Raw genomic sequence first — 23,621 nt, 5'->3', positions numbered from 1 at the left:
CTCCTGAAACAAAATTTGGAAGATATATATCAAGCAGTCTATTTAGCAAGTGAAGAATACCCCCTGTGTACCTGATACATAACCACTTACCACTATTGTAAGGGACGTTCAATGTGCAGTCCCCTCAAGCTCCAGTGAGAAGTTTCTAATAAAGTGAATAGACTGACCCCAAATCTAACAATGCTTAAATGCTCAGGTGCTGTGTTTAGTGATGGTGTCAAACGTCACTTCCTGCTGGTCACCATTGCTGGCTTAAGGTGAAGACACAGTAGCAACTTCACAGATAAGACTGAAAGGACATCTCTGAGCATTGCTTAATGCTTAAAGTGCACAACTGGAAGCCAACAGATAAAAATTTGGGTTGCTGGCTTTGCTCTATAGTTGCACGTTGTGCTCCACTGACTGAAATTCTAAGTACCTGAATTTTCCTGTATGTGCAGTGAAATAATTACAGATGTGCAGGAACTGGATTACCCAATCCATAGGAACTTCCACAACTTGGACCCCCCCCCGACCCGAACACAGAAACTTGGCCCCCCCCCCCCCACTTTATAAAATGAAAACAACCCCCCAAAAATTTTCCCATTAAACTTCATTAAAAGGTCATCCAAGATCAATGACAATGCCATTATGATAAAAGTTAAACATTTAATTTTGATTTTTAAAAAGCTTTGGCTAAAAATATTTGAATAGCAAAAATCAAAAGTCAAATATCTGGAATTAGTACTTAATTCAATAGATACATGTGTACATGAGTGTGTATATGTACATGTGTGTGTGTATTTTTGTGTGTGCACATGGTTTAAACTGATGCAAGATTACTTTAATTGCAAGCTTTCAGGCACAAACACCCTTCATCAGGCATTGGAGAAAAGATTGTAAAAGTTCTGGGTAGAAATGAAAGTTCATATTTCACAGGATTTCGCAGAGGAATCAATACGTGGAAAACTCCACTAGGCAGTCAGTTCATAGCTGGTATGGAGCATCTCACCTCTTGTGAGGTTCTGTGATGATGCAAATCACCTTGAAACAAAGACAGGAGCAGGATCACAAGTTTCAGGTGGGCACAGCTGCTTCCTGTTTGGGAAAATATGAATATTTCATTTTTAAAAATCAGCTAAAATTCAATATTCCATGTCAGGTAGTCAGGCTGTAGCTGCATTGGTCTAGAGGAAAAGGCAATCAGGACTCGTAGTAGAGATGATATCTTTTATTAGACCAAAAAGATTTTTGCAAACAAATTCTTTAATTGCAAGCTTTTGGGCACAAACACCCTTTGAACTGGTGTGCAAAGGCGTGCCATAACCCCCCTCTCTCCTTATGAAAACTATTACTTTGCTTTCCACAAGAAATGGTGTTTTGTCTTGCATTTCTTATTAATTCTGCAGGACTCGACTGTTTGTAATAGTGATAGATTAGTGAAACTGGCTTGAGTCAAGCATTGCAGTGCTCACCACACAGCTCTACCAATGCCCCTCAGTCATAGACTACAACACCCTAAAGCCAAAAGCTCTCTCTTGAGCCGACTTCAAATCCAGTTAGAGTTACACTGTTTCTGTCTGCTCAGCACTGAACAAGAGTGGTGCATAAGCAGTGCCAGGAACAAGCGTGAGAGGCCAGACCATAGAGTCACACCTGAGTCACAGTTCCTTCCTAGCCCCACTCCCTTCCTAGGTGCAATGAGAAATTTCACAAACTGTCAGCATTGTACCAGACTCAAAATCTGAGCTCTGGATTTAAGTGTGAGGGCATTACTCCACTTTACTTGCCTGCACGGACCAGTCAGGCTGTAACAATCAAGCTCACAATGAATTTGGCCTGGGGTCTCCTTCGAAGCCATGTTGGATCCTACCCTACAGCTTCATTTGCTATTTCCCATAGTGGTTCTCCACATGCCAAATTTTAGCAAACCACATGCTTGTGAAAGAATTCTGATGAAGAGCTCCAGAAAGCACAGTGTTTTCTTTACCAACGTTTGAAACAGCCATGCCAACTTTCTATGAGGTAGGTTATGCCATAAATCTCTATTGGAGGGTTTCTTCCTCTGAAGCTACAAGTGCTGGCCATGGACAGGACTGTACATTAGGCTGACCTCAGGCCTAATCCAGCATCGTGATAGCTCTAAGGCAGTGGTCTCCAACCTTTTTAAGTAGGAGATCACCTTTGGCATTTCAAAGCAAGCCAAAATCTACTGTGAGCCACCCTCCCCCCCACCTCCCCCATGCCCAGCAGGTAAGTCTGTGGGGGAGGGAATGGGGTGTGGGGCAGATCGAGGCAGAGGGAGAAAAAATTATTTGGAAGGTAAGTCGCATCCAGCCAGGGCCCCACTCAACTTACCTCTGCGGCACTGTCCCTCACTGCGATGACCTCAGTCTAGCCCCCTCCCCTTCCCTCCCATACGGACTGACCTGCTGGGCCGGAGGCACATGCGTGCATGCATGCGGGCACTCAGCCCCGCACCCCAGCCTCAGATCAACTCCAAGAGGCCCCGAGATCTATTGGTGGATCGAGATCCACTGATTGGTGACCACTGCTCTAGGGTCACCCCTACCCATCTGCTGCAACAGTTCATTGCCCTTCTAGTCTCCTGCCACCACCATAGCTATTTGCACTCACTGGTCCTTTCTCTTCTTTCTCTGACCCCTGCTGGGAGTCAGGTCTTTCAATATTTATACTCCTTGGAAGACAAAATGCTTTAAAGTATTGCATCATGCTCACACAAGCACAGCTCTGTGGTTCAGGCTGTAGCCAGATTACAGGAGACTGTGGGTACGTCAGAAGGGGGAAACTAAGAGGAAAATAACCATGCTGCCTCCTGCTAGTTTGGACTACCATTCACACCTCCAAGTAGAGCTCTTTGCCAGTGTTATTCCGTGTTTGTATACGGAATCACATTTGGGACTTTGATCATCCCAAGCCAAGAAAGCTCCAAAAGCAACAGGCAGCTCAAGCATGCTCAGCCAGAAGGAAGAAAAACACTTCTTCATTTACAAATGTCCCTTCCAAATAGTGTCTGGGCCTGTGGTTTAACACCTCCTCCTGACTCCCCAAACTGGGCTGAGCTCTGTTTTCACCTCTCAGACATGTTGATCCAGTGTTCTACCACCTCCTCCTAGCTGCTTTGCTTTAGTGGCCCCATGATTAACAACTCCTATGCCATCTTGCCAAGGAACAACAAACTGTTTCTACAGTTTAGCAATTTTATCACACATCCTTCCCCCAGATACTTAAGGAGAGAGAAACACCTCAAAGCAGACCTTGGATGTTCTAGACCAAGGCGCTCTAGAGATGTGGAAAGCCAAAATAAAATAAAACAAAGCAAGAATATATTTCAAAAGGTATGGTAGGGTATATTGTTCACAACACTGAAACTTTCAGAATTGTTTTCTAATTTTTAATGATCTTCTCATATGTAGTTAGGGGATATCTAAAGCTTGTAACAGGAACAGAGCAGCTTCTGCCCCCCTATACCATATTTCTTGCACCTAATGGCTGTACCCAGATGAGCGCAGCTGTGTGGTGTGGGGCACTGCAGACATCTGCAGAGCCACATACCATGCATTCAGGTGTTCTCTGCACTGTAAAGGAGCAGTGCAGGGTTTTGGGGGGGGTTTTTACCCCTGGATATCCAGGGGTCAAAAAACCCGTGCAAAAAAATAGCGGAGCAGAGCACGTGGGGTCAGCATATGCCGCTCAAAACCAGAGCCTGGCCAGTCAGAGCCACACACGGGCTGCTGGCCAGGCTCCGAGCAGCAGGATCGCTGCTGCAGCAGCCCCAGGAAGCCCTCAGGACAGGCTGCTCGGGCCAGCCCAGTGCTGGCCACAGCCTCCCCTACCCCACCTGGGATAAACTTGCTGTGTGCCAGATGGTGTGTAGTACAGGTGTTCCCCAGGGACAACTAGCAGCGGCACGCCTTGTGCACCAGGTGTGTTGCTGCTAGTTGTCCCTGGGGAACCAAACATCCACTTTGGTGTGGATGTGGCCAGTGTGCCCAAGAATAAGATACACACCTTGTTTTTGAAAGGCAGAGTGAAGGAAAAATGATCTTTCCTTGTAGTAATTAACTGAATAGCAGCAGCTCAGGAGCTGAAGCCTGTTTGTTGTTCTGTTCCTTGTGGAATGGTGCAGACTTTATGTTCCCTTTTGCCTGGTAAGCGGCAGAAACTGCTCTTACCATATTTCTCACATATGATGCACACTCTCATTTCCAGCAGATTTTGTTTTATTGGGGGGAAGGGGGTGGGAGGCGAGTTATATACAGCATGCAAGAAAATGTGGTAATATCCCCCAAAGCAATTAGATACAAGTCACCCACAGAGAAGAGAAAAGAGAGAAGAGAAAGCTAATTTAGATCCATTTACATGCAAGTTTTCATTCCTCTTTTGCTGGTGCTGAAGGAAACATTTACTCTCTGACTATTTACTTAATTAGAAAAGGCTGTTGTGTACCTTCAGCTATTTAAATAGTGGAGCAGATGGGAGAGCGGGGAAAAGGGCCGAGAAGGGTCTCACAGCTTAAACATCTTCAGTTCTAAAACAGAGATGCAATTTGGCAAGCTCTAAATGCAAAAGGCCCTTTGCTTGCTTACCGTACTGTAGACCAGCTGCCTTCTCAGGATGAAGTGATGGTGACAGTAATAGATACTAGCAAACATGCTCTGACATTCATTTGATGAACTGGCATAATTCCATATGGAAGGATATAGAGCTAGGTGCAAACGTGCATATCAGAACTCTCTGTACTAGAATTTTAGATCCACAGCCAACCGTCTTGGTTCCAACCTGCCAGACTGTCTATGACATACCACACCACAGTGCATATACGCTACAGTAATCCGAGTTAGATTTTCAGAAGGACTCAGTTCTAGTCTCTGAGTTTCAGCCATAAATAGGTACCCCAATTTTCACCCACAATTAAACTGTAGACACAAATTGTGCCCCTAAAAGTTTCTATATCCTTTTAAATATGTGGTCTCCAATTCCTAGTTAGTTGAGTTCAGACTCAGAGGTAGACTTACTCCCTTGCTATCTTCTATATCCCCAAATGAATTGTGTTAATTGGCATCATTGGTATAGAGATGGACATTGCTATGAAAATCATGAATTCTAAATCTGGAGATTGGGGGGGGGTTGGGGAGGGGGAAGCAGGTGAACTATGTGATTATTTAAAAATCTGGGGTCTAATTTGTACTTTCATGGGGTAGCATGATTGTCTTCAAAGGAATTATGCCTGACTTACATAGGTGTGAGATCAAAACTGGGCACATAAAAAGAACTTTATAATTCAGTTTTAGCACTTTTGTTTCCTATCAGCTTGGGAGCACTTTAAATAGCATCTAAATGGTATGTAAGAAACAGAACGAGCCAAATTCATCTCTGATGTAAACCCACTGCAGCTGATATCGTTACCCGAGAAACAAATTGTGTCCATCATGCTTTTCTTAGCTGTGTTATGAAATACACACATCCACTGAAAATAAACGGATGTTTTGACTGAAAATAGATTTCACCAAGGAAACGCTCAATCAATTTTAGCACCCATTTTAGCTAGGGCAAAAGCAGAAGCAACATGGACATGTGTACGAGGCAGAAACCAAAGCAAAGCAATAGATGGATGCATTCTTTTAGTGGTTTACATAGCTATGTCTTGAGTGACCAGAATCCATGTGCTGTTTGGGAATGAGTGAACACTTTACAGTCAGGCAATATATTTATTAGAGCTATTATTGCCTTTACCAGCTGCAAAGTGTTCTAAATCACATGTTCATTGCCTCATGGGTCAGGTGCATCCTGACTGAGAGGTAATGATGGATGTGGAAGTTTGTCGTGGGATGAAGGGGGTTGGTTGGGGGTGATAATTGCACCCAGAGAGCAAGATTGTTCACCTGACTTTGTTTAGCTCTGTGCTATATACAGGTGGAGATATGAAAGAATGATTGACATTTATTCAATGTCAATAATGAAAGAGACAACATCTTAGATTATGTGGATAAATTCTCTTGGGTAGTCATGATTCTTTATTCATGTGCTTTATGTAAATGAAGTGAATGTTCACAATGTATAAATTTGGTTGCCAGCTGTTCCCTGGACTTTTGGGTACAATGTTCTGCATCGCTTCTTAGATAATGTTTTTGGAATTTTAATAGCCTCCACCTGTTAAAGGAAAATGGGGAAGGCAGGGAAAACTGATGCATAAGTATCAAACAAACAAGCTCCCTGCTGGAGAAGTCCATTGTTTATCAGATGACCTGATAAACAATTTACTCTTTCAACTTTACAATGCATCAGAGAGCAATTACTCCATCTTTTATTTTTAAGCTGTAATGTTTTTTATGGGCTGCTTCTAACAAGGATTGGCCAACAGAAATAGCATTACCTAGCATTCAGTATAGCCTAAGTTGTTAGGAGTCCAACATTTATTTGGTGTATTTCTAAGATACCTATTACTCCAACGGTTAAGTGCTGAACTCAAATTATGAAGCAGCAGAGACGATTCCTGTAGCTGGACCCTAAGGGCACCCTAAGGGGTGGGGGTGGGGGGTCACTTTAATTAGAGGAGCTCTGAGAATTGCTCTAGTTAAAGCATCCACAGCATCATGTATATTCAGTGTCCTGTGACTCAAAATGGTGGTCGGGGTGCTTTAACTGAAGCTCATTCGATGAACTTTAGTTAAACTGCCCCTGCCGCCATTTTGAAATGCAGGGATGTGGAATACACATGACGCGGACACCACTGGAGTGCACTAATTAGCGCGCTCCAGCATACTTACAGCAGACTTGATTAATTGGATTTTAGAAAGGCCTTTGATTTGGTGTCCCATGAGGCTCTCAAGGTAAAACTAGGGGACTATGGGCTCAGCAATACAACAGTCAGATGGGTGGGAAACTGGATGTGAGGTTGGACCCAGGAAGTACTACTAGACAGATCTGTGTCAACCTGGCAGAAGGTAGCCCATGGGGTCCCCCAGGGTACTTGGACCAGTGCTTTTCAACATCTACATCAATGATCTGGATGTGGGGATGAAAAGCACATTGGCTAAGTTCACCAATGGCACTAAGCTGTGGGGAAGTGCGGCCACGCATCAGGGTAGGCTGATGATCCAGGTGGACCTAAACAGATTAGTTAAATGGGTGAACCTGAACCAGATGCTGTTCAACACTGTGAAGTGTAAAGTGCTCCACCTGGGGAGGAAAAATCTGCAACAAATTTATAGACTCAGTGGTGCTATGCTAGCTAGCACCATGTCCAAAAGGGACCTGGGGTCATAATTGACCATAAATAAATATGAGCCACCAGTGTGATACTACAGTTAGCAGAGCAAACAAAATGCTGGCATTCATCAACCAATGCATCTCAAGCAAAACTAAGGAAGTTATTCTCCCGCTCTACTTGGCTTTGGTCAGGCCACAGCTGGAGTACTGCATCCAGTTCTGGGCGCCACACTTCAAGAAGGATGTGGAGAAGCTTGAGAGAGTCCAGAGAAGAGTCACTCATATGATTAGAGGCCTGAAGAGCAATCCATACGAGGGAAGGCCGACAGATATGGGACTGTTCAGCCTAGAAAAAAGAGACTTTGGGGAGATTTGGTGGCAGCTTACAAATATATCAGGGGAGAGCATCAGGGGTTAGGTGAACAACTATTGACCAAAGCGCCCCAGCGAAAACAAGGAGCAATGGTTATAAACTTCTAGAAGAAGGTTTCAGACTGGATATAAGGAAAAACTTCTTTACGGTTCATGTGACTCTGGAATAGACTCCCAGTGAGGGTGGTGCAGGTGGGGTACCCTGGAGATCTTTGAAAGGAGACTAGATGAACTCCTTGCTGGGGTTATTTGACCCCAGCAGTCTTTCCTGCCCAGAGTATGGGGGAGGACCAATGATCTCACAAGGTCCCTTCCAGCCCTAAACTTCTGTGAATCTTTTAATTGAGTCTGCTCCAACATGTGCTAACTAGCATGCATCAGAGCAGAACTCCATCACATGTATAGGTGCCCTGAGAGCCACACCCACAGCATCAAATGTATTCAGCATCCCGCACCTCAAAATGGCTGCAGAGGCACTTTAACTAAAGCTCATTTGATGAGCTATAGTTAAAGCACCCCCGCTGCCATTTTGAAATGCGGGGATACTGAATACATGTGACACAGAGGCTTCTGGAGCACGCTAATTAGCACTCTCCAGCAGACTTGATTGATTGTGTCAGCTCCCATGTATGCTAATTAGCATGCGTTGTAGCAGAGCTCCGTCATGTGTATAGGTGCCCTAATCCAGACAGTGATTGATCTGCCCATGAAGTTTTTCAGCAGGCCACTGCCTGCCAGTGCAGTGCCAGGGTGGACAGAGCCTGCAAGTTGATGGCTAGCATAATAGCCTGAACAGTTTTCTGACTACCATCCAAGGGAACACTCCATGCCTGCTCTCACTGATACCATCAATTTAACACATCTCAGAAGTGAATAGAACCTAATAGGGTTGAGCTCTTCCTGCCTGTACAAAATTTGTTCTTAGGTTAATCACTGCTCCACAAAATCCTACCAATTCGTCCAGAGCTCCCCTCAGACTGGCTACTCCATTCCCTTGGTTTGGACAAATGTGGGACAGCAGGTCTCAGCATTTTCAACAGTATTTAAGATTGATTAAGGAACGAGTTAATTCATCAGCCCAATGTTTTCAGGGGAAAATAAATTTTCCCTATGCACAAATTGTTAGGGAGCTCATTAGAAAAAACCTGTTATTGTGACAGGATTTTTTTTTTTTTTTTTTTTGAGTGTCACACAGGAATTGTTCCACAGTCAATAGTGGCCACCTGCCAAAACACTGAAAGGATGTGCTATTTTCTCTGTTATGAGGTAACCCAAAGATAGCACCTGCCACTCCAAAGACATCCCCAGAGGTACTGAGGGTAATGTTGAGGTCTTGCCCTAGGGTGATACACAATATCATGTGTCTGATCAGTTAGGAAAAAAGAGTTTGTGCTAAATTTCTCCCCTTCTGGTTTAGATTTTACAGAGACAGGATTTAATTACAATGGTTTTTGCAGCGTGCATGCACCACTGGGACAATATGGGCATATGATGCATGCTTTTGCATTAACTTGCTTTAAGCAAGGCTTCCCCTGTGGCTTTTTCCTATGCCATTGACCATCAGTGCAGTGCTGGCATGGATAGAAACTGCTGGCTGGCCCAGTACTCTCAGTGGTGCACATATTCAGGTCCAGCTCTGGTGCGAGACACACAGGTACAAACCTGTCGCGACTCCATGAGCTCAGGACCCCAGTGGACCCTCTGAATGACCCTGACTCGATCCCCCAGTGCAGAGCTGGGAGGTAGGTGGGGCCTGCGGTGGGTAGGCATTAGGTGGTGGGGGCAGCTGAGTGGAGCCGAGGAGGGTCAAGCCCCACCCTGGCTCCGACTTAGCCCAGCCCCCTAGGGAGCCGCATGACCAAAGCCATGAAAGCAGGCACGTGAGTTTGCGCAGGAGTTTGTGGAGGAGGGTGCGTGAAAGGGCACCCCAGTGGGCATTCTCAGTACCGAGTTGCCCCCCGGCTGCCCCACACACAGCACAGCACAGCACAGCACAGCACACCCTGGGCAACTGATGCCCACAGCATGCTGAGGAAAGTCCTCCAGGGCCAGACACCAGGTAAAGGGGACAAGGGCTCCTTACAAGGGATCAGGTGTGTTTGATGGAGCTGGGCATTACTGAGAGCATCAATCAGTACTGCGTAGTCATCTATCAAGGGACCCTTGAGAACCTGGAACCAGACCAATAGATCTAGCCCTGAAAAGAAACCATAGCTCTTTTACAATGAGCTCTTCCCTGCAACTAATGGTGCCATCTAATAACTCAAGAAACCCTTGTTCAATGTACTTCAAATTTAGCCAAAAAAGCCTCTCCCTTGACCTTACAAGTCAAATGCTGATTTTCAGGCAAGCCATGAAGTTTTTTTTTTGTAGCTTCTAGATGGAGGGTAAAATGTTTATTGAAACCTTAACTATGGTTCAACTGCTCTTCCCTGTTAAAAAGCCCAAAACAGAGCAAGGTTACAAAACAACACTATAGGCCAATTACTTTGTTCCTGTTGACTAATTTTAGCAAACAGGATTTTTTTTTAGCAACTTTTATTTTTCTTCAATATCAAAACATGTCAAAATAAAGGCACTACTTTATTTATCAGTCAATCAATTTAGAGAGGAGTTTGAGACATTTCAAAGCTATGCGTGTGGCAACTAAACTCTTCACAAGCTATAAAATAGCAAGATATGAAGTTGTTACCTTTTATACACACTTCATCATTCTCAGCAACATTTAAGGACTTGCAACAATGGAGCCAAAGAGGAGAGAGAAAAAGAAAAGAGAAGTAGAAGTTTGCTTTATTGATAGTTTAAGGGAAAGGAACCTTAAATCTTGAGGAGAGACAAAACTGTTTCTTTTATAATGTTGTAAAAAAGTTTGTTTTCTAAACAGAGGGCAATTAAAATATGAGCTCCACATTTTATACACGTATTTTTCCTCAGTGTCATGGCTGCAGTGTAAACAGGATGCACTTACATTTCAACCCATCATATTTGTTTGTAATGGCACATGTACAGGGAATTAACAGTTGCACTCATAAATCTAAATCAGCTCTCCCCAAACTGACCTCTATGACTTTGGTCAGGCCTTTGTCTAGTTTCAGAGTTTCTCATAAAGGACTAGAAAATGTAATGCAAGGAGACTGGGTGAGTAATTTATGGAATATACATGGACCTCCCACCAAAAACTCAGATCTGAAATCGGGCCAGAATCAAAACGAAACTTGGCAGACTGGGCTCATCTCTTCTAGTCAGTCACTGCATATAATCCATTTTAGACTGGCAATGGCTAAACCTCTGGTGATGTCTGGCTCCCTGCAAGGAATGAATTGTTAGAACTAGTCAACTCCCTTGATGCCTACATCATAGAAACTATTATTGCAATCAATAATGTTGGGTGAATAAATTGTTTGCCTTTGGATGCTGTTCATAAACTCTGCAGCACACAAGCTATGTCTTCTGTGTTTTTCATAGGCATTGACAGCCCCCCTCCCCAAATACATCATGTGCCTCTGGGATTAAATTATTACTTTTTTTTTAAACTTCACATAACATTGACACATCTTCCTTTAAATGCTTATCAAAATAAATGAGGCAAGGATTTATTTATTATATCTTCTATTGGTGCAGCTGTATAGTTGGGAGAGCTGGTGGACAAGCTTTTAGGTGTCAAATGTCCTTCCTCAGGTCACCTGGTTCACCTCAGGTCAGATGATCTGAGGAAGGTCACTTGATGCCCAAAAGTTTGTCCAACAGCTCTCTCAACTATACAGTTGCTCTGGTAAAAGATATCACAAAAAAATCCTTGCCTCCCATTTGTTTCCTGAACCACCAAGCTACAACAACACTCCAACCCCACTATAAAAACAAACATTTCCCAAAATGTATGGAAAGACTTAAGCTACATCTACTACTCTAGTATCTAAGCAGTTTCCTTTAAAAATCAGTGGTAACAATTAAATCCCTAGAAAGGCAGTTCCCAGAATAGAAGTGATGACCCCAACTGTGGTCATGGAAGTTATGACTGAAACCTCTTGAGAGCTCTTAATTCCCCCAATCCCACAACTAGTGTGTGAATCCACCATTAACAGGAGGTGGGGACTTTCCAAACCTCCATAATTCCATGGTAATTTTTTATGCCCACAATTACCCTGCAATAAGGGAAAACTAAAGTGGGGTTGCTTAAGATGCATTTCACTCAGGGGAAAATATCCCTAATTACCAGGAATACAGGTTTTCCATTTCCCACAGAAAAACAGAGAAAACCACAGATTTCCCCTTTTTATCAGAGAAAACATGGATTTCTCCTTTTAGCAGAGAAACCTGCAGATTCTCTGCTTTTGCAAACAGCTCTGCAGGCTGGTTGAGTTCCAGCCTGCAAAAGCTGTTTCCAAACAGGTTGGGAAACCCCAGCCCTGCATGGAGGTGGAGAGGAGGGAGGGGCCTGAGGCTCTCACTCAGCCATGGCTGTGCTCTGCTCAGCTCAGCCTCACTCTTCTCCTGGAGCCTGAGGTAAGCGGGGCTTGCAGGGGGCTGCGGGCTCTGGCAGGGCTATGGGGTTGCAGGTCATGACTTGGGGGGCACTGGCAGGGCTGGGGGGTGGAGCCAGGAGCCAGCCCCAGCCCCACTCAAGCAAGCAGAGCAGTGGGGGAGATGGGTCTATGCTGCTTCTGCTGCAGCTGCCTGCTGTTGGGGGCAGGAAGCTGCAGACTTGGGTCCCTGGCCACATAGCTCTGGCAGATGGGGACCCCCCTCAGCAGGACTGGGGGGTAAGAGGCTTTTTGGGGGCAGTGAGGTACACCAGCAGTCTAGGTGGGGCTGCAGGGGGCTTTTAATTTTAATAATGGATTTTAATCAGAGAATTTGAGATTTTTTTGTCAGAGAAAACCAGGATCCCTTCTGATTACTAGGGCTGTGTGAAATTTCTCCACCCGTTTTGTTTCGACACTGTTTTGAGCCATTTCAACCTCAAAACAGCTAAGTCAAAATGAAACAGGGAGGCTTGAAACAGGGTCGAAATGAAACCAGGCAGGTCGAAATGTTTCAAAAAGTTCAAAACATTTCAAATTTCGACTATGAAGCTAGGCTTACCTTTAATGGCTTCCCTGCATGGAAACAGAAAGTAAAGTAAGGGGAAGGAGGGGACAGAAAGTAAAGTTAGGGGAGGTGGGGGAAGGAGTGCTCTCATTATTGACATACGTAGCTGGCCAGCGACTGAAACCCTTCTCTGAGGTCCCTTCCAACCCAGTGCTCTGGGGGAGGGACAGAAAAACTTAATAAAAGGCAGCATTTTTTGAACTGCCCTGCTTTCTGCTTTGCGGTCAATTAGTGAGCTGTGTTCTAGCAGCTCACTGTCAGACCACTATGGCTAGGAGCACTGATTTTCTAAAGGATTCCCTGCTTGTGACCCTAGCAAGAGGGATTTCAGAATTCCTTCTTCTTGTAGGTGCTTTTATTTTATTATTATATTCATTTATTTATTCTTTTGACTCTTATAGTTATATTGGATAGGGTTACTGTAGAATTTACTCTATATAGGAATATACTATATATATTTGTTTTTATACGTTCATTCTTTCCACCACACCAATGCTTTTGAGTTTATCTACACACAGAGACATATTTCTATTGGGTTCATTACTGCACCTCAGCTCGCTTTGAGTTTATCTATACACGTGGACATATTTCTGACGGGTTCGTAAATCTCGTTACTGCACCACACCTACAGTTTTCAGTTTATATAGAAACGCAAATACATTTATATATTTCTTGAAAAGGAAGACATGAAACACATCATGAAGCATGGTGGAAAGGCAGGTAGACACACTGGCCAGCCTTCAGGGAGGGGTAGAAGAGGGGGTAGAGGGAGAGCTGTAAGTTCCCCTCACACCAAACTGAGACACAGCTTCTTTTCTCCAGCTAAAAGGGATTCGTGCCTGCCGAAAAGGGGGAAGAAAAGGAATGAAAATGTCCAAAAAATAACAAAACATTTTGTTTCAGCATTTGCAAACTGAAAAGGCATCCGCACCCCCCCCCCCCCCCCACACACACACACACACCCTCACCATGATGACAACCACAACCAGCAGCACCAGCACAGCAGCCTACTCCGCCCCTTTGTCACTTCCCATGCTGAGCCTTCCAGTGCCAGAAGAAGAGCTGGTGCTGGATCTGGATCTTGATCTTAGTGCCCTAGCAAGGGAAATTACAGGGGAGGAGGGGGAAATCAGCTGAGTTTGTGCTCAGCACCCCTCAAGTTTCCCTTCGAGCCAGGTTTCCTTCCCCAGAAGGCACTTCAGAGGTTTATGTAGAGGTGGAGACAAGTGGCTCAGCTGAGGAGGGGGAAAGTGCAGCAGCATCCACAGCTGCACCCAGACCCCAGAAGCAAGCGGGTAGTGTGGTCTGGGATAATTTTGAGCTGGCAGATAATCCCACGTACGCTATCTGTTTGCACTGCCGAGCCAAAACCAGCCGGGGCAAGGGAACAAAACATATGACCATCATGGGGATGCTGATGCATCTCTGCAGGCACCACCCCATTGCTCTTGTTCCTCCTCAGCCTGGCACCAGTGGGAGTGTGACCAAAGGGAAGTCCCCTGCTCGCTCCAAAGCCCCCATCCCCCCTCAAAGCAGAGGTAGGCCACACTGGAACAGTGGGGGAAAGGCAAACAGAAAGTGGGGCACGTTACAAGGCCAAGTGAGCTCACCCAGAGCACTGGGGAGATGCTTGATGTCAATGGCCAGCCCTTCTCCTTCATTGAGTGGCCAGGGTTCAGGCAGCTCGTGGTGCTTGCAGTCCCATCATACAAAGTGCCTGCATGCATCACCTTCAGTAGAAAGGTGGTGCCATCCCTGTATGAAGCATGCACGGAGTACTTGAGGGATGAGCTGCGCAAGGCAGGTCCACAGTTGGCCTTACACTTCACCTCAAACATCTGGAGCAGCCAGGGTGGAGATCATGCCTACCTCTGCCTCACAGGGCACTAGTGTGACCAGTCAGGCTGTCAGTGGGCTCTCCTTCAAGCCAAGGTGCTGGATGAGTCCCACATAGCAGCAGAGATCATGGGGGCCATGAACTGCCTGGTACAGGAGTGGCTCACTGGGCAGGGTGAGCTCACCTGTGGCTTCATGGTCACTGACAAGGGGACCAATATGGTCAAGGTGGTCCGTGATGCCAACTTTGTTGGCATCTGCTGTGTGGCACGCAAGTTGCTCCTTGTTGTCAGAGACACCTTGGTGTGGGACGGGACTGCCGGTGATGGCACCAGCACCACCAGGAAGCTCGTTTCCAAATGCAGAAAGGTGGCAGGCTACTTCCACCAGAGCATCAGGGGAGGCAAGATGCTGCAGGACAAACAAAGCTGAACATCCTGCAGCACAAAATCATGCAGGATGTAGAGACTTGGTGGAAGTCCACATACCTGATGCTCAAGAGGCTGGTGGAGCAACAGAAGGCCATCCATGAGATGGCCCTGCTCGGGGAGATTGGGATCAGTGGTCCCCTGAACAAAGCTGAGTCGGATACCATCTCCCAGATCTTGGTGGTCCTCAAGCCCTTCCTTGAGGCCACCAAGAGCTTCAGTGCTGCTGATGCCCTCCTTAGCCAGGTGATCCCCATAGTGATGGAATTTCTGAGCCAAATGGACAGCTTCCAGGGAATCAATGTTCCTGGCTGGGGCAGGCCGCTGTCACCAGACGTGTAGGCACTGGTGAGACGGCTGAAGGAGGGTATCAGGAAAGGCTTGATCCCTTGCGTTCCAGTATAGTCCATGTGCTGGCAGCCGTGTGTGACCCAAGGGTGAAGGGCACTGTATGTGACAGCCAAACAATGAATCAGTGGACGGAGGTGCTGGTAAAGAAAGTCAGGAAGGCAGAATGGCAGAGGCAGAGGGATGTGGAACAGGGGGATCCACTGTCTCATGCTAGCATGCCATCCACGAGCCAGTCCTGTCCTCCACCACGGTTGCTGCCAATATGGGCTAAGGGCATGGCTTCTATGGTGGGGCCCAGAGCCACCAGACCTCAGCATCAGGCAGGTAGCGCTCACGCCTTGGTGGCTGCCTATCTTGCCGAGTATGTGGAGCTGCTGTGCAACCACTTGGCCTACTGGGCAAGCCACAGCCCAGTGTGGCCATATCTGGCCACAGTTGCCCAGCAACGCCTGTCCTGTCAACCGACCAGTGTGCCAAGTGAGAGGGTGTTCAGCATCGCTGGGGATGTAGCGACACCCCACCGCACCTGCTTGGATGCTGGTTTGGTGGAGCAGCTGGTGTTCCTGAAAGTGAACCTCCCACTGCTGGGGTTCCCCAAGCTCCAGGCACAGATGGACTGAATGCCACCCTCCTCACTCCATCTACACTGATTTCCTTTTTTTCATTTTTTTTAAAAACCAGGTAATGCCCTACTCTCAGCTTGAAGGGGTACTAACTGCATCACCAGCCAATGGGGGAAGAACATGTCCTTGCTAAGCTTGTTCCCCTGCCAGAACAAACTTGGAGGTATGGGATGGTGCTATGGGGAAGGAGGAGGCCCCAGATCCTGGTCATAACCACTAAAACTTCACCCTGCCAGGGTAGGGAGGCCTGATGGGACTGCTGGTGGTGCAGCAGCCCCATAAATGCCAGGACCAATGATCCTCTGGTGAAAGGTGGGTAGGAGGCACCATAACCTCCAGCTAACACATGCATGCACACAGTCCTGGCTGGGGAAAGCCCAGACCTGTCACATCTTTGACTGGCCTAACGTTTCCTGGTTGCTGTGCAGTTGTGATGCTCCTGGTGTGCTTGGCTTAGCTGCCTGGGATGCCAGGTTTCAGGCTGAAAACCCCTTTGTCAGGCTGAGGGAGTACCTGCAGTTGGTCCTGGATGGAAGGAATAGTAAAGAAGCCAGAGGCTGGCCTGGCACGCAATGCAGGCAAGAAAGCCAGTCAGTGAAAATGGAAATGGAGGCGTCAGGGAGGGAGGGACAGGCTGGGGTGGGGGTAGGGGGAAAAGGAGGGTGTAGCAGCAAAGGTAAAAGTGGAGCGGTACCTGGGGTGTCAGATGTCCGGCAGGTTGCAATGTCTCAGAATTCCACTGTCTAATCTATGCTGAGTCCATGAGTTTCTGTACCTAGGAGACTGATGAAGTGAAGTTCATAGGCCTGGCTGTGAAAAGTGGTTGGTAATTTGTTCCCTCTCAAGATCAGGCCTGAGAGACTGGAGGCATAGTGTGTTTTTGGTGAGGAATGTGCCCCCACAGGTAGTTGGGTATTGTTGTCTTTGATAGATTTTGGTGTGCGGTTTGTGGGGGTACTGGAGATAGTTGGCAGGTTTTGTGTTTTGAGCTGTAGGAAGTTGGCTTCAGTTCTGGTGATGAGGTTACGTGCTTGTTTGAAATTACAAACCACTTTTCAGAGCTGGACCTATGAACTGCACTTCATCAGCCTCTTAGGTAGTAGGTATAGAAACTCATGGACTCAATATAGACAGTGGCATTCTGACATTACAACCTGCTGGACATCTGACTCCCCAGACACCTCTGCACTTTTACCTGTGCTGCTGCATCCCCCTTTTCCCCCTAACCCCCACCCCAGCCTGTCCCTCACTCCCTGATGCCTCCATTTCCATTTTTACTGACTGGCTTTCTTGCCTGCATTGTGTGCCAGGCCAGCCTCTGGCTTCTTTACTATTCCTTCCATCCAGGACCAGGAGATGCACCAACTGCAGGTACTTCCTCAGCCTCAGACAAAGGGTTTTTCAACCTGAAAGCTTCCTAAGAGATATTTCTCTAACTATTCCATTTTTTTCATAAAAACATACAAACATAAAAACACAAGATAAGCCATCACACACACCACGAGTAACATATATATCCAACACATCTTTACTTCTTGCTGCCAATTCCTTTATAACAAGAAAGGCTCTGTGACAGTTCTGTTTGGCTACCTTAGATGCTGCTGGTGTTATTGCTGTTGAGCCAGCTACGTTATTGTCACCTGCTATTGTTTACAATGGTAGACTGAGCCAAGGTTGTAGGGGAGGAGGCCTCACTGGGGCACACTGCCATGTTGTGCAGAGGCCCCAGTGCCAGGAAGGGCGCACCTGAACACACACACACACTCTGTCACAAGCACCCATGTCACGAGTTTTGTCTGTCGACAGCCAGAGGTGCAGGGCCCCAGAACCCCGAGCCCTGCTGCAACTATCTCATTGAAACTTGGCAGGCTTTGCTGCCTTAGGAGGGGCTGTCAAGCCTGCAGTTTTGACCCCACTGCGGCTTCACACATACAAGTGACGTGAGTTTCTCTCTCAACATTTTGCGGTGCAATTTCTTTGAACCCCCTGCACCTATCTTTGTGAAACTTGGCACGCATCATGCCCTCAGAAGAGGCTACCATTTCTGCATGTTTTATCCAAATCTGGCCTGTTTTGACCTTCCCCATTATATCCTATGGGCAAAACATCAAAACAAGGTCGAAACGGCAAAACTTTTTGACGGAATGAAATGGAACAGCTGTTTTGACTTGAAACAAAAGTCAAAACAAAACACTGCTCTGTGGAAACATTGAAACGCTGGTCAAAACTAAATGCTTCTGTTTTGCACAGCCCTACTGATTACCTCTCATCGCTGGTGAGAGTGGGCACAAAAGCAACTACTACAAAGTAGCTGAAGCCCCATTAAATCCCTGCCTCCTGTAAACTGTGGGCACAGGTGTGAGCACTGTCTAGGGCCACACAAAATTTCAGGTCTGTCAGTGGGGTTGTGACTGAGATAATTAGGAACTGCTGACTTATAAGGGTCTCTGGCAATGGGGTTTTCAGCAGTAAAAATAAACTTACATTGGTACACATTTAGGTCTTCATCCCTCAAAGCAGTTAAGCAGAAAAGGGATAGTTTTATGCTGATGCCCAAGTACCTTGAGGGGCTGGGGCCTCAGAATCAGAAACCCCTCTTCCCATGCCCCAGCACTTTGTTATATGAAGGAAGAGAGCTCAATGAGATATAGGTCTCAAACATTACTACACAACAGGCATGTGCCTGGTGGGAATTTAAGAAGGAAAATGAACAGATACGTCTCCCATAACATTATCCAAACAAACAAAAATAATATGGAGGAGGAGAGTTGTCAGTTTTTTGACATATAAAAAACAAAGCCCCCAGAAAAGCCATTTTGAGGTTTAAGCAGAAGTCATTTGTCAAACTTAAATATCCCAACCCGTGAAATCATTTCCCAAAATAACATGGCTGCATGGGCTAAAGATTAAACTAATTTCCAGTATCATACTCTGAAGTAATTAAGTAAAACAGTTTCAGCTTAGTAAGCATAAACAATGCAATCTTCCCTTTTATCTGCTCATCTCTGGGGTAATGAATGATTAAATTGATTTTTTTCCCTTTATGTAACCAAAACCAAAACCAAAAATATTTGCCTTTTAAACTTGTTCTTGGCTCTTAGAAATTCAGCTCAAAGAGCAGTGGGGTTGGGTTTTGTTTACTTTTATACTCAGGTACAAGCCTTCTGTAAAACATTATTTATTTATTTATCATTAAAAGGCCAACCTTTGAGTCCTACTTCATGAAAGAAGCTGGCTGCCTTCAGCCCCAAGCACGATAATCTGTTTTGTGTGCACGGCATATGCAAAAGAAAGCTTTTAAACTTTTGTTTTAGTTCAGTCCTGCAGGGCAGGACAAAGTCTGAGACACATACATTAAACATATTAAACGTATAGGTCCGTGCTGATGCAAACACAGAGTAATGGCACTGATACCGAGAGCAACAAAAACCTTCTAGAGACTGCATGAAGAATCATTCCTGCAACTTCCCAGGATGAAATTGGTTTCCTGTTAAATTGAGCAATTCATAGGGAAGTAAGGCTGATGGGACATCACAAGGTCATCTAGTCCAGCCCCCTACTCAAGACAGGATTATCCCTGACAAAACCATCCCAGCGCTTGTTTGTTCAACCTGCTTTTGAAAATTTCCAGGATAGAAATTCCAATACTTTAAGTAGCCTGTTCCAACGCTTGGCCACCTTCATAACCAGGAAGTTCCTAATCTCCAACCTAAATTTCCTCTGCTGCTTGAGTCCATTGCTAGAATGGGTGTTAATGGATGAAAGGAGAAATAATGACAGAGTGGGTGGATTTCAATGTAAAGGCTTAGTATGGCTTTGTAACAGCTGGGTGCAGGAACAATTATTGCCACCATCATTTCTTAGGCTATTCACCAATGGGGGGGGTTTCCCCCCATGGCAAAAGTCACTGACCAGGAAGCAGCCCTGGCACTATATCCAGCACTCCCACTCCCCGAATGGAGCTCACGAAGGGTAGGTGGGGGGTACCGGCACTCCTGCCTGCCCATCACCTAAGTAGGGAGCGTGGCCAGTCAGGGGATGCATCACCTCTCAGGGGTGCACATACACCCCTGTGCACCCTCTATGCGTCTCACCACTGCCCCTGCCTGAGGCAGGATCACCCCTATCCAAACCATCCTATACAAATCTAGAATCTAAACTCTTACTAAAACTCTTGGGCAACCTGACAACACAAGATATAATACCTTAACCCGACACAGGTAAAGCAGGGAGACCACAGCAGCCAACATCCTGCTTCTGTAAAAGGTTGCTAACATATGCTTAAGAGATCCTAGGTAGGGGGTGTGAGGTTCCCTACCTCCAGCATACCTCCACATTATGTGTTGGAGGTATGCTGGAATGGGGATGGAGATGAGAAAGCCAGGTGTTCTTAAAAGGCTTTCACTGCTAGAAAGATTTTGACCCTTGGGTCCTTTTTCCTAAAAGGACTTTTGGTTCTGAACTGAAATCAGGCTTCCCAGGCACAGCCTGTATTACAGCCAGCAATAAATCTCCCACTGCCAGAATCAGTATTTCTGAAAGTTTCAACATCTGTTTTTATTACTGTTCATCCCAGTGCTCAGATCGGCTTTAACTGCGTCAGCAGCTCAGGGCCAGCAAGAATTCCCAGTGTTTTCTCCCTGTCCAAGCTCTGGGTAGCAGGTTAAGACAGGCTAGTCAGGATTGTTCAGATGCTCAGAACTGCAAGGTAGGTCAACAAGTTCATTTGGACTTCTGCCAGCAGCTTTTAGCTGAATCCACAGGTGCTGGTAACATAAGCCAAGGAGGAGGCAGCAGTAGTGTACAGGAACATCACACACAGTGCTGTATTTACTGCTTAGAAACAAAACCACAAGGGCACAGAGCCAGAGTCATGGTTTACTTAGGTCCAAGCGGACAACTGAAAAACCCCTAGGGTGCTTTTTACACCCTTCCCAACTCACTTCTCCTGTCCTCCCCACTTCCCACTTTTCATTTAGAGATAGGAGACATTTTCCTTATGAATCCCCAGACAAAATGCATCCATCTACAGTGCCTCTGACCATGCTAACAAGCACCACAATGAAGCACAGCATGTCTGCAAGGCTTGGGCAACGCCCCCCACAATATGTAATGTGGTTGCTGCTTGGCACATGCCCAGCACCAATGTGCTTTTTGGTGAATGTTCAGCGCTGCTCTAAAGAGAGCTACCTTTCATTTTGTCTGGCTGTGGCACAGGTGAGGCAGGTACTTCCCTACGGCACTCCCTAGACATTTTGGAGGCAATGTACACAGTCTCAAGCATGATTCCAAACTAGGAAGTTAGCCCATGTTCCCTGAACACATTGTGAAACCTCCCCAAGGCCAGTTCAGAACAAAATTACACATGCCAAATTCTCACCCTACTTTCACTACAAAACCAGGTGAAATGCTACAGTCTCTGAAGAGGTTTGCTTTTGGGTCGTTCAAACCCCAGAAGCCCACTGGACAGAGACAAGCTCACGTGAGCTGAAACCAGCATTGCCATTTTGTGTGATTTTACAGGTCTCTCAATATTTGGCATTCTTACTGCCTCAACTCCAAGGAGAATTTCCACAATTTCTTTTCAGCTTACAAAAAAGTACGAGTCTAGCTTTCACGTTTGCAAGGAAAGCTTGAAAACTGGACCAGAGTGCACCCTGGAGTCTCAAAACCCAGATTGTAAATACATTATCATCATCTGCAACTCTGGGGGCCTGGCACAGATTTTTCAGTTAGAGCAATGGCAACATTGTAGCTCTAAAGGAAAGGTAGACACTTCCCCCAGAAATTAAACTGCCCTGTTCCTCTTACCATCCTCACTCCTTCCCTGTCAACTGAGACATGATGCCATCATCTCAGTGAGAGCTCCCTACCCACTTGCCTCTGGCACTGACTGCATCTGGCTGGAAGGTCTGATAATGTTTTAGTGACTCAGTGCTGTCTTTGATGCTTGTTCTCCCCCCCTGTTAAACACACACAGTACATGCTGAAAACACACCTGAGGCTTGTATTACTGTTACTCCATCCTGCTTTTCCCTTTCACTTACTTACTTGTATTGTCCACATGTTATGTTAAGCTAAGATCCTAATTTCTATGGGACGGTGACTGTCTTAATATATGCATTTTGGCCTTTGAGGAAACAGAACCCAAGCCTACCTGAGACTCTTGGAGCTACTGCAATATAAATAATAAAAATAACAGCAAGGCTAGAAATAGCAACATTAGAAGAGAGGCATTCAAAAGAGCCATATTAATCATTTCAGCTCAGATGAGAACAATTGAAACTTAACCTTGAGCAGACAGGGATTTTTCCAGCCCCTGCTCTCCCTTTTCATTTTGCAGGGACAGAAGCATCTCTGTCAAGGAAGACTTGTCAGGGAATGTCTGATCCAGCTGAAAGCAGGGGCTATTTAGAATCTCTCAACACAGCCTACTTCTACAAAACTGTTACCCTGATGCGTCCCAAACAGTTTAACTGTGGGACTTGATCCTGCAGAAACCTGTGAATTATTTTATCTGCAAGCTTAATGTCAAGACCTGAGCCTTACACATACACACAGAGAAAGTGGTGAGTGATAGGATTAGTTTTTGTTTTGTTTTTCCATTTTATTCTCTCACTGGAGCAGCATTTTCAAAAAGCATTCTGCATTGGTATCTCTCTCCCACTGAAGCCAATGGGAGTTTTCCATATGGCTGCAATTCAGGGACATTGTAAAAGTTCATCTGCTTAGTTTCAGAAATCACTCTTTGTGGCCTCAGTAGGAAACAAGTTTTTCAGAGGGATTTGAAAAATCAGGTATATCCTTGTTCCCTACTGGATTCCTGGTGCCTTCAGCAAGAATGTAAATTTTCATTTTTAAACACCAAGAAGGGGGAGTTTTGCAAAGAATGCTATTTAGTATGACAGATGTGGGAGGGTGAGAAGGAAGAATTCAAACTGCTGAGGTCCCCTGGGACTGATGCCTAAATTGTGCACGTTTTCTTGTGATCTAGGTCAGGCCTGGTGATAGAGTACAGTGTGGGAAAAGCTGACTTTGACCTACCATGTACGCGGTTTGTGGATAAAGAACTTAAGTCTCTTTGTCCTTTTGTTTTAAAGAAACAAAATAGACTCTGTACTCAGCCTTGGAAAGACAATGGGAGAATGAAATTCAACCGCACTGGTGCCTTACCCACTAACCTCCACAAGAAAGACCCAAATGTCTAAGCACAGACAAACAGGCTGCCTTTGACCTGGCCACAGCCAGGCCTTACAACAGGAGGGCTCTTACCTTCTCTCTGATTGTCTCTGAATATATGGCAACTTTTTCTTTAGATTGTCTAGTAGCTAAATGATATGTTTAGTAGCTCTATGTTAAGGAAAGCTACACGTCCCTGCAAGCCGATATTGGCGACCAGGGTGGACGGCTGGAGACCCTCTGGGTTAAAATCCGTGGGGAACACGGCACAGGGGACACAATGGTGGGAGTCTATTACAGACCTCCCACCCAAAGTCCTGAGCTTGACCAGGAGTTTGCCCAGGAACTGGCTGAGGCAGCTTGCTCCAGGACCATGGTTGTCATGGGTGACTTCAATTACCCAGACATCTCGTGGGAGGATCGCTCAGCAAAATCTGAGCGGTCGCAAAGCTTCCTCTCGTTGCGTGGATGACCTCTTCCTGACTCAAGAAGTCTATGGGCCAACAAGAGGCAAAGCGCTGCTCGACCTGGT

The 23,621-nt window shown here is 45.9% G+C and overlaps 1 long non-coding RNA gene across 1 annotated transcript in view; it reads right to left on the bottom strand.

The window, feature by feature from the left end:
- Positions 1-897: 897 nt before the first annotated feature.
- The window catches only part of LOC112549821, a 41,200-nt gene continuing 18,476 nt past the window's right edge, over positions 898-23,621 (bottom strand). The window contains exon 5 of the long non-coding RNA XR_003093366.1: positions 898-1,077. This is a non-coding gene — a long non-coding RNA (uncharacterized LOC112549821). The remainder of the gene's footprint in view (positions 1,078-23,621) is intronic.

The sequence above is a fragment of the Alligator sinensis genome, unplaced genomic scaffold, assembly GCF_000455745.1.
Source record: "Alligator sinensis unplaced genomic scaffold, ASM45574v1 scaffold86_1, whole genome shotgun sequence".
NCBI lineage: Eukaryota > Metazoa > Chordata > Crocodylia > Alligatoridae > Alligator > Alligator sinensis.
Note: the sequence above shows the minus strand (reverse complement) of the source record. Positions and strands in the feature narration are given on the sequence as shown.